The following is a 13,572-nucleotide window of genomic DNA, read 5'->3' as shown; positions in this document are numbered from 1 at the left end:
CCACGCGGGAGTCCCGAGCCCGGCTTGCTCCGCCACGCGCGCTCGAGAGCCAGCCAGCCAGCGCGTGCTGCTCCTCCAGAATCCGCCTCCGTCTCATGGTCTGGACCAGCCAGACGCGCTCCGAGATCCGCGGCCGCGGCCAGCCCTCCACTGCGGCGCGCGCACTCATTGGTTCGCGGACGGCGCTTGACGAGAAGCTTTCCCCTCGCGACCCCCGCGCTCCACCCCCGCGCGCGCAACCTCGCCGGCTCGCCCTCCCCCCCACCCCCCGCGAAGGGGCGAATAGGTGGCTGCGGGAGGGGAGAGGGATTGGGAGGGGGCGAGGCTGGCTGTCCCCACAACTTGCGGCGGCTGACATGGGGTGACGGGTGGGAGGATTCGGAGTGGGTTTCTAGCTGGGGTTGGCGGTCGGACGTGGAGGGATGAGAAGGGAGTCCCAATGAAGGTATTTGTAGCTTGTGGGGGGAGGAGGATTGAAATGAGGGCTCCTTGGGGGTCTCTGAGCTGGGTGGTTTTCTGGCAGACGTTTTGGGGACCCAGACCCACCATCAGTGCTAGAAGGGGAGTGGGGTTTACAGGGAGGAGGGGGAAGAGAGGAGGAGAGGAGGCGGAGGAAGAAGAGGAGAAAGAAGAAGAAGAAGAAGAGGAGGAGGAGGAAGAAGAGGGGGAAGAAGAAAAAGAGGAGGAGGAAGAAGAGGGGGAAGAAGAAAAAAGAGGAGGAGGAGGAAGAGGAGGAAGAGGAGGAGGAGGAAGAAAAAGGAGGAGGAAGAGAAGGAGGAGGAGGGGGAGGAAGAGGAGTAGGAGAAGAAGAAGAAGAAGAAGAAGAAGAAGAAGAAGAAGAAGAAGAAGAAGAAGAAGAAGAAGAAGAAGAAGAAGAAGAAGAAGAAAAAGAAAAAGAGGAGGAGAAAGAAGAGGGGGAGAAGAAAAAGAGGAGGAGGAGGAAGAGGAGGAGGAAGAGGAGGAGGAGGAAGAAAAAGGAGGAGGAAGAGAAGGTGGAGGAGGGGGAGGAAGAGGAGGAGGAGAAGAAGAGGAAGAAGAAGAAGAAGAAGAAGAAGAAGAAGAAGAAGAAGAAGAAGAAGAAGAAGAAGAAGAAGAAGAAGAAGAAGAAGAGGAGGAGGAGGAGGAGCAGCAGCAGCAGCAACAACAACAACAACAACATGGTCCTTGATGCTTTGTGAGATTGGTGGTTTTCTTGCAGATATTTTATGACCCAACTACGTAGCATCATCAGTGCTAGAAAGCTGAGAGAGCGTCAAGGACCCCTCAGGAAGGAGTTCATCCAATGCCATCTGAAAGGGTTGACTTGGACTTGGGGGCTTAAGGAAGAGGGGCGTTGGCATAGAGATGACTCAATAACCATTTGGAGGTGCCTTTAGGATGGCCTTCATCTCATTCCCAACCTGCTGGGAATGTAATGTGGAGGAACTTCTAATGGTACTGAAGTGGTTTTCCTTGTTCTCCCAACTTAAAATGTCCCCATATAGACAATCTAAGATATCTCCGTCATTAGTCTGAAAGTGGCTTAGTCCAGCTCCTATTGGCCCTGAAAATTTCTTGGCACCAATAGAAGAGAAACATCTGTAGGTCAGGTTTGAACTGTGGAGTCCTTGGTGCTCTCTGGGCTTGGTGGTTTCCTTGTAGACATTTCATTACCCAACTAGGTAACATCATCAGTGCTCTAGCTCAGAAAATAACAAGGAGCCCACAAATGCTTGGCATTTGTCAGGCATAAAAATTTAATAAGTAAGTAAAATAAAGTCATTCGGTTGCTATTTCGTCTTCCCTTGAGAGAAGACCACATGTTTCCTTACCAGAGCCCCTTTTCTGATTTCCCTGTATCTCAAAGGTAAAGGTAAAGATTCCCCTTGCACATATGTGCTAGTCGTTCCCGACTCTAGGGGGCGGTGCTCATCTCCGTTTCAAAGCCGAAGAGCCAGTGCTGTCTGAAGACGTCTCCGTGGTCATGTGGCAGGCATGACTAAACACTGAAGGTGCATGGAACCTTGGCAGAAGCTGGGACAAGTAATGGGAGCTCACTCTTGTTATGTCGACCTTTCTGATCGACAAGCTCAGCGTCTTAGTCACTTTCTGTATCTCAAAACAAGAACTGAAATACTGATGTAATCCCTCCAGCTAACACTTTTCCATTCACTATTTCCCCTTTAAAAATAGTCATGTCTATTAATCTCCTTACAGAACACCATCAGTTTCAGTTGCCAGCTCTTTGGAATAATATTCTCTTCTCTGGATTGGAGGTGATGATTTCTCTATCATTCCACTGGTTTCAATCCACTGGAGGCAGGATAATGCAACTTTAATGTATTCCACAAAAAGGTGGCTCAGTGGCTAAGACGCTGAGATTGTCAATTGGAAAGGCTGGCAGTTCGGCGGTTCAAATCCCTAGCGCCACGTAATGGAGTGAGCTTCCGTTACTTGTCCAAGCTTCTGCCAACCTAGCAGTTCAAAAGCACGTAAAAATGCAAGTAGAAAAATAGGATCCCCCTTTAGTGGGAAGGTAACAGTGCTCCAGTCACCTTCAGCATTTAGTCATGCCGGCCACATGACCACGGAGACGTCTTCGGACAGCACTGGCTCTTCGGCTTAGAAACATACATGATCACCCCCACCATACAGTCGGAAATGAATAGCACGTATGTGCAAGAGGAACCTTCACCTTAATGTATTCCTCAAGCTGCTTCCTGGCTCTGTAAATTGCATGTTCTTCTATTATTGCAATTGCGATTGATCTTATGCCATCAAATTGGGTGTCAAATCTGAGCAGTGACAGATAGATCTTCTCCGGAATGATCTATCCTTAGCCTGGTTTTGCAAGTTTTCCAATGAAGTTTTCTCTTCATCTGTTTTGCTTCCAATCATCTTCTAATCTTTCTTTCCTTCCACCAAGCACTGTAGACATTTCAAGAGAGTTAAATATTCACTCCAGTAAAATTCTGAACAGGAGTTTTAATCTCCCGAGATGCTCCTATCAGATTTCTCCCATCCTCACATCTTCTACCCAATTCTTATTCTTACTCTTAAATTCTGCACAAACTAATGTGTTTCCCATATGGGCTGGCGAGGTATATTTTTGGTGGCTTGCATGCCTGTTTCAGATTTGATTATTGTTGTTCTTCTGATTTGTTGTTGTTGTTACTTTTGAAGTCATGTCCGACCCATCGCGACCCCATGGACAATATTCCTCCAGGCCTTCCTGTCCTCTACCATCCTCCGGAGTCCATTTAAGCTCACACCGACTGCTTCAGTGACTCCATCCAGCCACCTCATTCTCTGTCGTCCCCTTCTTTTTATACCCTCAGTCTTTCCCAGCATTAGGCTCTTCTCCAGTGAGTCCTTCCTTCTCATCAGGTGGCCAAAGTACTTGAGTTCCCTCTTCAGGATCTGGCCTTCTAAAGAGCAAGTCAGGGTTGATCTCCTCTAGGACTGTCCAGTTTGATATTTGCAGTCCAAGGGACTCGCAGGAGTCCTCTCCAGCACCAGAGTTCAAAAGCCTCCATTCTTTGGTGCTCAGCCTTTCTTATGGTCCAACTTTCACAGCCATCCATTGGAATTGGGGAAACCATAACCTTGACTATATGCACTGTTTTTGGCAGGGTGATGTCTCTGCTTTTTAGTATACTGTCTAGATTTGCCATCGCTTTCCTCCCCAAGAGCAAATCATGATCTCAAGCCATGAAAAAGACTGATGCACCAGCTGAAACTTCAAAATCATGCCAGATGAGCAGCTTCCTAGGCAACCAAGGAGGAGCCATCAAGCTATGTCACGGGGTCATTATCAAATGACACAAATGATGTATTCAAGAGCATGGAATTCAAACAATTGATGCATGTCTTAAGACAAGGAACATCCATGGTGGCGCAGTGGTTAGGACACAGTACTGTAGGCTACTTCTGCTGACTGACAGCTGCCTGCAACCTGGCTGTTCGAATCTCACCAGGCTCATGGTTTCCATCAGCCTTTCATCCTTCCAAGGTGGGTGAAATGAGGACCCAGATTGTTGGGAGCAAGATGCTGACTCTGTAAACCGCTTAGAGAGGCTGTAAAATACTATGAAGTTGTATATGTCTTTAAGTTATATAAGTTGTATATAAACTTTTCTTTGGGAAGGGAGGAAGGAAGGAAGGAAAGAAGGAAGGAAGGATGGAAGGAAGGAAAAGGAGGGAGGGAGGGAGAAAGGAAGCTGTGGTGGTGCAGTGGTTAGAATGCAGTATTGCAGGCTAACTCTGCCCACAGCCAGGAAGTTTGATCCTGACCAGTTCATGGTTGACTCTGCCTTCCTTCCTTCCAAGGTGGGTAAAATGAGGACCCAGAATGTTGAGGGCAAGATGCTGATTCTGTAAACATCTTAGAGAGGGTTGTAAAGCCCTCTGAATAGTTATATGTGCTATTGCTATCTCATGCCCTACTCACCATGCGTGGCTTGGCTAGTCTGTTTTCCAGAGCTGGTCTCTGAGGTTCTATAAATATAAAAGCATAATTTATACAGATCAGGGTGACAAAGCAGCTTTGCTCAAAATCAAAATATATCCACTAGACTTGGCATTGACCATCACATTTTCTCTTGGCACCAATGTCCTGAACTGAATCTCTCCTACTGCAACTTCCTTTGTAATTTCCTTATATACCTCAGCGTAGCCAAAGCTGTAGTTTTCCTAGTAATACTCTATGGCTGTCAGAGTTGGACCATAAGGAGGACTGAGCACTGAAGAATTGATGCTTACAAACTCTGGGGTTGGAGAAGACTCTTAACAGTCCCTTGGACAGCAAAGCGATTCAATCAGTGAATCCTAAAGGAAATCAACCCTGACTGTCCTTTGGAAGGACAGGTTCTGAAGTTGAAGCTCAAAGACTTAGCTACCAAATGAGAAGGGAAGACTCATTGGAAAAGACTGTGATGTTGGGAAAGATGGAAGGCAAAAGGAGAAGGGGATGGCAGAGGATGAGATGGTTAGATCCTTAGTGAAGCATGCAAACTAACATCTGCATTTCCTGTGTTGGAGTAGGAGAGCACATCTGTCTCCTCCTTTCCTGGCCACTTTTTACAGAGGCATGCTTGAGAGCGTTTTAACAAACTGCATCCCTGTTTGGTTTGGTGGCAGCAGCGCCTCAGATAGAAAGTCCCTACAGAGAGTGGTGAGGACAGTGGAGAACATTATAGGAAGCTCGCTTCCTGTCATTCAGGATGCTGCTTATAAGCACTAGGTGCTTAGAGCTTGAAGCATTGTTATAGAACCCAACACACCCACTTCAAGGTCTGTTCATCATCATGCTTTCTAGAAGCTGGCTGGGAAGTCATGACTATCTATAAATACACCTTCCATTGTCCCATCAAAGGACTCCCAAAGGGATCCTATATGTTAAAGGTGCTGCTTTCCATATCAGCAACTATCTCATTGCTCCAACTGTTACCCATGAACTTCTGCTGGCATGGAGCTTCGACAAGAGTCGAAACTTCTGTTCTTTCCTTGCTTCCATTCTAAATGAAAGAGAGAGAGAGAGAGGAGGGGGAGGGAGGGGGAAAGGGAGAAGGAGAGGTTTAGTAGTTAAGGCACCAGGCTAGAAAGTGGGAGAGTATGAATTCTAGTCTCATTTTAGCCATGAAAGCCAGCTGGGTGGCCTTGGGAAAAAGAAAGAAAAAAAGAAAAAGAAAGAAAGAAAGAAAGAAAGAAAGAAAGAAGAAGGAAAGAAAGAAAGAGGAAAGGAAAGGAAAGAAGAACAAAAGAAGGAAAAAAGAAGGAAAGGAAAGAAGAACAAAAGAAGGAAAAAAGAAGGAAGGAAGGAAGGAAGGAAGGAAGGAGGAAGGGAGCGAGCAAGGAAATGAGAGAGAGAATTATGCTGATGGAAGCTTCCCCATGATTGACAGGTGATTCATGAGCAGAAGAACAAGAACATATGGGAGCATAGCTCTGACACGGTTCCCTCTTCTACTACTAAGTGCACTGCCAAGTTTGTGAAATATTGCAAGAATCAGGTTGCAAGCGAGCAGAGGAGCAGAGGAATTTCCTGTTATCTGCAGACTTAAAACCAGCAACGTCTCAGCAAGTAACAACCACACAACTCTTCTTGTTCTTTGTGTTATTCCCATCATATTACGGGGTCCCCAGTTTTGCATTTCATCCACCATTTTATCCAGTCTGCAGTGCGTTGCGAGCATCATTCTGGGTTTTGATGCATAATGATGCGATGTTGAAATCTCGGCTGATTTGTTGCAGTCTGACTCTTACCCTCTTTCCTTTCTCATCCGAGCTTGGAGCCCACATTGATGGCATTCAAGTAAACCAGGAAGCTTTTGGTTGCCACGATGTAGAAAAGATGTGGAGACTCTAGAAAGAGTGCAGAGAAGAGCAACAAAGATGATTAGGGGACTGGAGGCTAAAACATATGAAGAACGGTTGCAGGAACTGGGCATGGCTAGTTTAATGAAAAGAAGGACCAGGGAAGACATGATAGGAGTCTTTCAATATCTCAGAGCCTGCCACAAAGAAGAGGGAGTCAAGCTATTCTCCAAAATACCTGAGGGCAGGACAAGAAGCAACGGGTGGAAACTAACCAAGGAGGGAAGCAACTTAGGAGAAATTTCCTGACAGGTAGAACAATTCATCAGTGGAACAACTTGCCTCCAGAAGTTGTGAATGCTCCAACACTGGCAGTTTTTAAGACGACGTTGGATATCCATTTGTCTGAAGTGGTGTAAGGTTTCCTGCCCAAGCAAGGAGTTGGACTAGAAGACCTCCAAGGTCCCTTCCAACTCTGTTATTCTATTCTATTCTATTTTACATTCAAATATCTATTCTATTCTATTCTACATTCCAATATCTATTCTATTCTATTCTATTCTATTCTACATTCCAATATCTATTTTATTCTACATTCCAATATCTATTCTACTCTATTCTATTTTCTAATATTCTATACTATTTTCCAATATTTTATTCTATTCTCCAATATTCTATTCTCCAATATTCTATTCTATTTTTCAATATTCTATTCTATTCTATTCTATTTTCCAATATTCTATTCTATTCTCCAATATTCTATTCTCCAATATTCTATTCTCCAATATTCTATTCTCCAATATTCTATTCTCCAATATTCTATTCTCCAATATTCTATTCTATTCTCTACCATTCCATTCTATTCTATTCTGGCACCAAGGGAGGCTAAAACGTCGCTTTTTGCTGTACGGGAAGGCAACCCCAAGGATTGCTACAGGAATGCAAATGGGTGGAAGGCAGAAGATAACAGTGGACCGCTTTATTCCGGGCCTTCCTGTCTGTCTGCAACTTTATATAAATGACACCCATCTGGAAGCCTAATTAGAGAGAGAAAAGGATTGCCACTTCCTACAGAAAGGTTGGGCTCGAAGTTCAAATGCAGTTCATAGCATCCTTAGCAGCTGATCTGGATAAAGAAGCATGGTTTTCAGGAATGCAATAATGTGGTGTTTTCCCCCTCCCTTGGCTTGAGTCACTTCGGTTGCAGGTGGTAAGAATTTCATTTGCAAATGCTTCCTAAGGGTTTTTTGTTTGTTTGTTTGTTTGTTTGTTTGTTTTAACTTTGAGATCCTGCAGAGGCTGGAAAACCTTTACCGTGTTTCCCTGAAAATAAGACAGGGTCTTATTTTCTTTTGGCCCCTAAAATAGGCGGTTGGCCTTATTTTGGGGGAGATTTTTTTTCTTATTTTCCTCCCCAAAAAGTAATCTGCGTCTTATATTCCAGTGTGTCTTATAGTCTGAAAAATACAGTCTTCAGAAGAATCTGAGGCTTTTTACAAATATAACATCTCCCCGTGATTTGTTAAAAATATGTGGCTGAAAAAAGGTGGAGCTGCTTTAAGAAGCCAGTTTAAAAATAGGATTCATAAAGCATCTGCAGCTTATTTTCAGGCTATCAGAGGAGCCTGGAAAAACAACAAGAACAACAAAATCTGCTTTATTAGCAGAGATAAGTTGTGTTTATACGAGCTCTGAAGTACTGTTTCTGAGTAATTTTCAAAAGGTACAAAGCTCCGCAGAGAATATGCCCATAAAATTCTATGTTCACGATCATCAGGAGATCGAGTGAAGGCAGAGAGATGCAGATTCAAAGAAAGATTTTTTTTTTAAAAAAAAATAAGGAACAAGGTTCAAGAATTCATTAAGAAAGAGTGGTTTTTTTTTTACATTATTGCCTATTTGCATGGGGGGGGGGACCCAAATAGAAGACAACAAGCTAAGTAAGCGTGATTGTCTTCATATTGCCTCTACTTCTACAGTCTTAAGACCAGATTCAATTTGGAGGTTTCCTGTTTCAATTCTTACCAGTTGAACCGTGTAATGAAAAAATGATATCACCTTTGGGTCTTAGCATCCTGGCCAATGCTTCTTCATTGACTGACATGTGAGATGTTAACTCTGAAGTGAGCCTGACTGAACCCATCTTTTCCTGCCTCATTGTTGCCATGAATTTTGAAAGGGGGAATTAGGTAGACCGGCTACTGGTCGAAACAAAAGGTTTTCTTGTGGGAACCAAGGTCATCTCAACAGGTGGCAAGTGAAGGAGGAGACGATTGACCAAGCAGTCTCCCAGATACTTTCATTGGACAATGTGACCAGTGACACCGGAGGGGGGGGGGCGTATAACTATTCTTTTAATTAAGGGGGAAACATGATAACTTTTAGAGTTGGTTTTCACTAGCTGTGCTGATATGATGTATCCAATAAAACATGTTCTTTGAGCAATATACCAGCCTCGGAGTTCTGCTTTTGGTGGATGCGTTATTCGGAACCCTGACATGACGAAGTCCACATGCATTGATACAGCCTCCATACCTGGATGGCAAAATTCTTGACATCCACTAGATGGCATCAAAGCCTGTATTTTTTGTTTGCATTCTATCAATCATCTGGATCCTTTGCAATCCAATATGGTAGCCCCACTATTGTGACCAACTGCTTTGATGGCTCATTGCCTCTTTATGTAAGGACTCATGCCACGGATTGTTAATTCACCCCGTGCTTTTTCATATATGAATAATGCCATCCAAAGGCTGGAATGGCTTTTTTTTTTTGGAGCCTCCTGCTCATAGCTTTGTGGAACATCAACTTTTCATGTTGAACAGCAGGTGGTGTTCAATGAAATGCCTCACCATAAACGTTTAATGTCTGTTTGGCTCACACGGGCTGGTGTGCCAGTGCTTAAAGGCACTGATGGGAGAGCTACATGTAAGAGATAGGAGGAGCACCAAAGGGAAGGCGTTTAGAAAGAAATATTGTCATATATGCAGTAACCTGTCTCATATGAGTTTGAAGCATGCACGGAAAGAGGTATTATCCAGGAACCCATGCAACTCTTACATCTCTGCAGAATATGAAGACTTAAGTGCAGAACCATTGTGAAGAACCAGGGAGATGGCCTTGAGGCAAACATTCAAAAACCATTAGGTTAACAAAGGGGACATAAGCATTCCTTATATCCTGAAAGAGATGTAATAATTAAGGTTGGTCCTCCCTGTAGGAAATGAGCAGGCTGAGCCTGAGGGTGGTGTTAAATGCGTCATTAGTTTGGAGTTGTTACATTCCCACAAAAAACTCAAGTTGATCCTAATCTAGTGCCAGTTTGGTTTGACCATTATTGGATCAGATTCTTGTGCATAATTAGGAAGTTGCAAATGTTTAATATTCAGAACTTAACTCCTGTTCCTGGTTACTTGTTCCTGACACTCCCTGACTCTCTGGGTTGTAAGAGAGAAGGGAAGAAAAGCATGGTCAGATTTACAAGATTCTGTTCCTAGCCCTTATCTCAAACTCTATTTATCTCTACTTTCCATCCATCCATTTACCTACCTACCAGCTATCATCTACTATCCATCCATCATCTATCCACCCATCCATCTATCATCCATCTGCCTACCTACCTACCTACCTACCTACCTACCTACCTACCTACCTACCTACCTCTATCTATCTATCTATCTATCTATCTATCTATCTATCTATCTATCTATCTATCTATCTATCTATCTATCTATCTATCTATCTATCTATCTATCTATCTATCCATCCACCCACCCACCCACCCATCTATCATCTATCATCTGCTATCATCTATCTATCTATCTATCTATCTATCTATCTATCTATCTATCTATCTATCTATCTATCTCTATCTATCTATCTATCTATCTATCTATCTATCTACCTACCTACCTACCTACCTACCTACCTACCTACCTACCTACCTATCTATATATCTATTGATCTATCGATCTCTCAATCTCTCAATCTATATCTATCTTTCTATCTGTCTGTCTATGTATGTATGTATATATGTGTCTGTCTGTCTGTCTGTCTGTCTGTCTATCTATCTATCTATCTATCTATCTCTCATCTATCTATCTATCTATCTATCTATCTATCTATCTATCTATCTATCTATCTATCTATCTATCTATCTATCTATCATCTATCTATCTATCTATCCCCAAAGCAAGCTGAGCGTCTCCTTTTTCCAGACATGAGGTTTCAACCAAGCAGAAGCAAAAGCTCATCTTCTCTAATTAACAATCAGGCGGGCGGAACCTGGCAAGTGCCTGACACAGAAATTCTCAATCAGAGCAACTGCCTGCCTGGTTGGCAACGAGGCGTCTGGCTGTTCGCACCTGGGGAAGATTGCAGCTTCGGTTTCAGCATCACCTGGCCGGGCTCTCAATATGTCAACTCACGGCTTGTGGTAGCAGGTTGGTATTAAATGCCACCTGCCTCCAAATCCAAATAAAGATATGTGAAAGAGTTGGCAAACCCAATGGTCTCTTAGTATTTTTCAGCAAGGCAAGTTAACATTATGACCAGAGGCCAAATAAACAGTGCAGGTTACAGAAAAAGGTTAGAGATAGTATTTTAACGGCTTTGTACTGGAATAGAATTAGAATTACAATAGAAAATAGAGAGTAGAGTAGAGTAGAGTAGAGTTCTCAAGTTATGACGACTTGTCCATTACAGTTGTAAGTTCTGATGGTTGTAAACTGGGTAAGCAACCAGACATAAGTCAAGGACAGTCCTGATTTGGTGGCCTTATTTGTAGTGGTTGTTAAGCAAATACTATGGTCATAAAGCAACCACCATAACCATGAATAGCAATAGCAATAGCAGTTAGACTTATATACCGCTTCATAGGGCTTTCAGCCCTCTCTAAGCGGTTTACAGAGTCAGCATATCGCCCCCAACAATCCGGGTCCTCATTTTATCCACCTCGGAAGGATGGAAGGCTGAGTCAACCTTGAGCCGGTGAGATTTGAACCGCTGAACTGCAGATAACAGTCAGCTGAAGTGGCCTGCAGTACTGCACTCTAACCACTGCGCCATCTCGGCTCGTGAAGTGAATGCTACCGTCCTTAAGCAAAGCCAAGGTTTGCTATGAGCCAGTTTTGCCATACACAAAGGCCCCAGAAGTAAATGGCAACTTTGGGGCAAAACCAATTGTAAAATATGGTCATCTGAGCATAGGATGCTGCAAAGGGCCATGAATGTGAGCCAGTCCTAAATTGCTGAATGTGTGGTCACAGGACCGAGGGCAAGGGACTGACCATCATAGCTTCAAATCCCTAACCCCTAAGGGTGGTTCATCACAACTGTCTAGTCTCTAAGCAACCGGTTATATGTCAAGGACTACCTGTACTTGCATGTGTAGGAAATGACCAGGCTGAGCCAAAGGGTCAAAAGTGTCATTAGTTTTGAGTCACTATGCTCCCACAAGAACAATAGCAATAGCACTTAGACTTATATACTGCTTTGCGGTGCTTTACAGTACAGATCTCTCTAAGTGGTTTACAGAGTCAGCCTCTTGCCCCCAACAATCTGGGTCCTCATTTTACACACACACACCCTCAGAAGGATGGAAGGCTGAGTCAACCTTGAGCTTGGTGAGATTCGAACTGCCAAATTGCAGGCAGCTGGCAGTCAGCAGAAGTAGCCTGCAGTACTGCACTCTAACCACTGCGCCACCATGGCTCTTAGAGACCTAAGTCCAGCCCTCCGTGAATTCAGTTGCCTCTCATCTAGCACCAATTTTCCTCGACCATTAGTAGATCAGATGCTGGTGTAGAGGTAGCATGTAATAAACTCGTAGTACTTTTGAACTCTATCTTGGCTCTTGGATTCTTCAACCTGACAACGTGAGTTTTAGCAGCCTTTTGAGAATATTTACAGACCCCTTACATTCTGGACATAAATGGTTTCAACTTCTACCCTCAAAACGATGCTACAGGTCACTGCACACCAGAACAACTGGACACAAGGACAGTTTTTCCCCGAATGCCATCACTCTGCTGAACAACTAATCCCCACAAAAATCATCAAATTATCTACTAAGACTGTATTACTATTATTCTTCTCTTCCTTCCTAGTACCTAACTCTTTCCACTTATGACTATAACCATGTTGCTTGTATCTTCAAAAGTATATTGTTTTATTTTTTCCTAGTATAATTTGATTGCTTATTAGTAACTTATGACTATCACTGAGTGTTGTACCTTATGATTCTTGATGAATGTATTCTATTTTATTTTTCTTTATGTACATTGAGAGCACACGCACCAAAGACAAATTCCTCATGTCCAATCACACTTGGCCAATAAAGAATTCTATTCTGTTCTGTTCTGTTCTGTTCTGTTCTGTTCTGTTCTGTTCTGTTCTGTTCTGTTCTATGCTATGCTATGCTATGCTATGCTATGCTATGCTTCCCTATTCTATTCTATTCTATTCTGTTTCAATTTCTCTTGTGCTAAATATTTCACTTTCTTGCCTTCTTCCTACTTCAAATCACACTCCTGTTTGTTCTGCAAGCGTAGCTTCAGAGGGGTCCAGAAGGAACCGGGTTCCATCTACCAGCCAATGCCATCTGGCTATTACCCGGGGGAGGGCCTTCTCTGTGGCAGCTCCGGCCCTCTGGAATGAACTCCCCGCAGGGATTCGGACCCTCACCTCTCTCCAGGCCTTCCGAAAAGCCGTCAAAACCTGGCTTTGCCGGCAGGCCTGGGAGTGATGAGTTCCCTCCCCTCTCGACATGTATGGTTGTGCGACTGTTGCTTATTTTTATTATTTGTATTTCGTTTTTTATGTTCCCCTTTTTCCCCTTTTGAATTGTTCGCCGGCCTGAGTCCTCCCGGAGAAGGGCGGCATATAAATAATAAAATTCCATTCCATTCCATTCCAACCCCCCTCCAAAAAAAAGGCTTGAGGGAAGCATGCAACCCTCAGAGTCCAGATTACCAACTCCTGGGGTAAAGAGGAAAATAAAGGAGGTCCGATATGCAGGAATGGGTTTGTTAAACTAACCGGAAATCCAGCTCCGGGTTGAACACAAACAGAGAACGGAGGGAGGGAGGGACGGAGGGACGGAGGGAGGGAAGAGGTTGACGGGCTGTGAAAGAAAGATACCAGTGCTCAGAGAGATGCTTGTACAGCGATGCATAGCAATGCTTTCTCTTTCCTGCGCACACTTGCACACACTGACACCCACTTCCCCTTTCTCACAGTACACAGATGCTACTTTTTTTGTTCTTTTAATTACACCTC

This window comes from Thamnophis sirtalis, unplaced genomic scaffold (genome assembly GCF_051295495.1).
Source record: "Thamnophis sirtalis isolate CommonGarterSnake01/CBP01778 unplaced genomic scaffold, rThaSir2_p1.2 scaffold_2, whole genome shotgun sequence".
NCBI classification, from domain to species: domain Eukaryota; kingdom Metazoa; phylum Chordata; class Lepidosauria; order Squamata; family Natricidae; genus Thamnophis; species Thamnophis sirtalis.
This window is presented reverse-complemented; position numbering follows the sequence as displayed.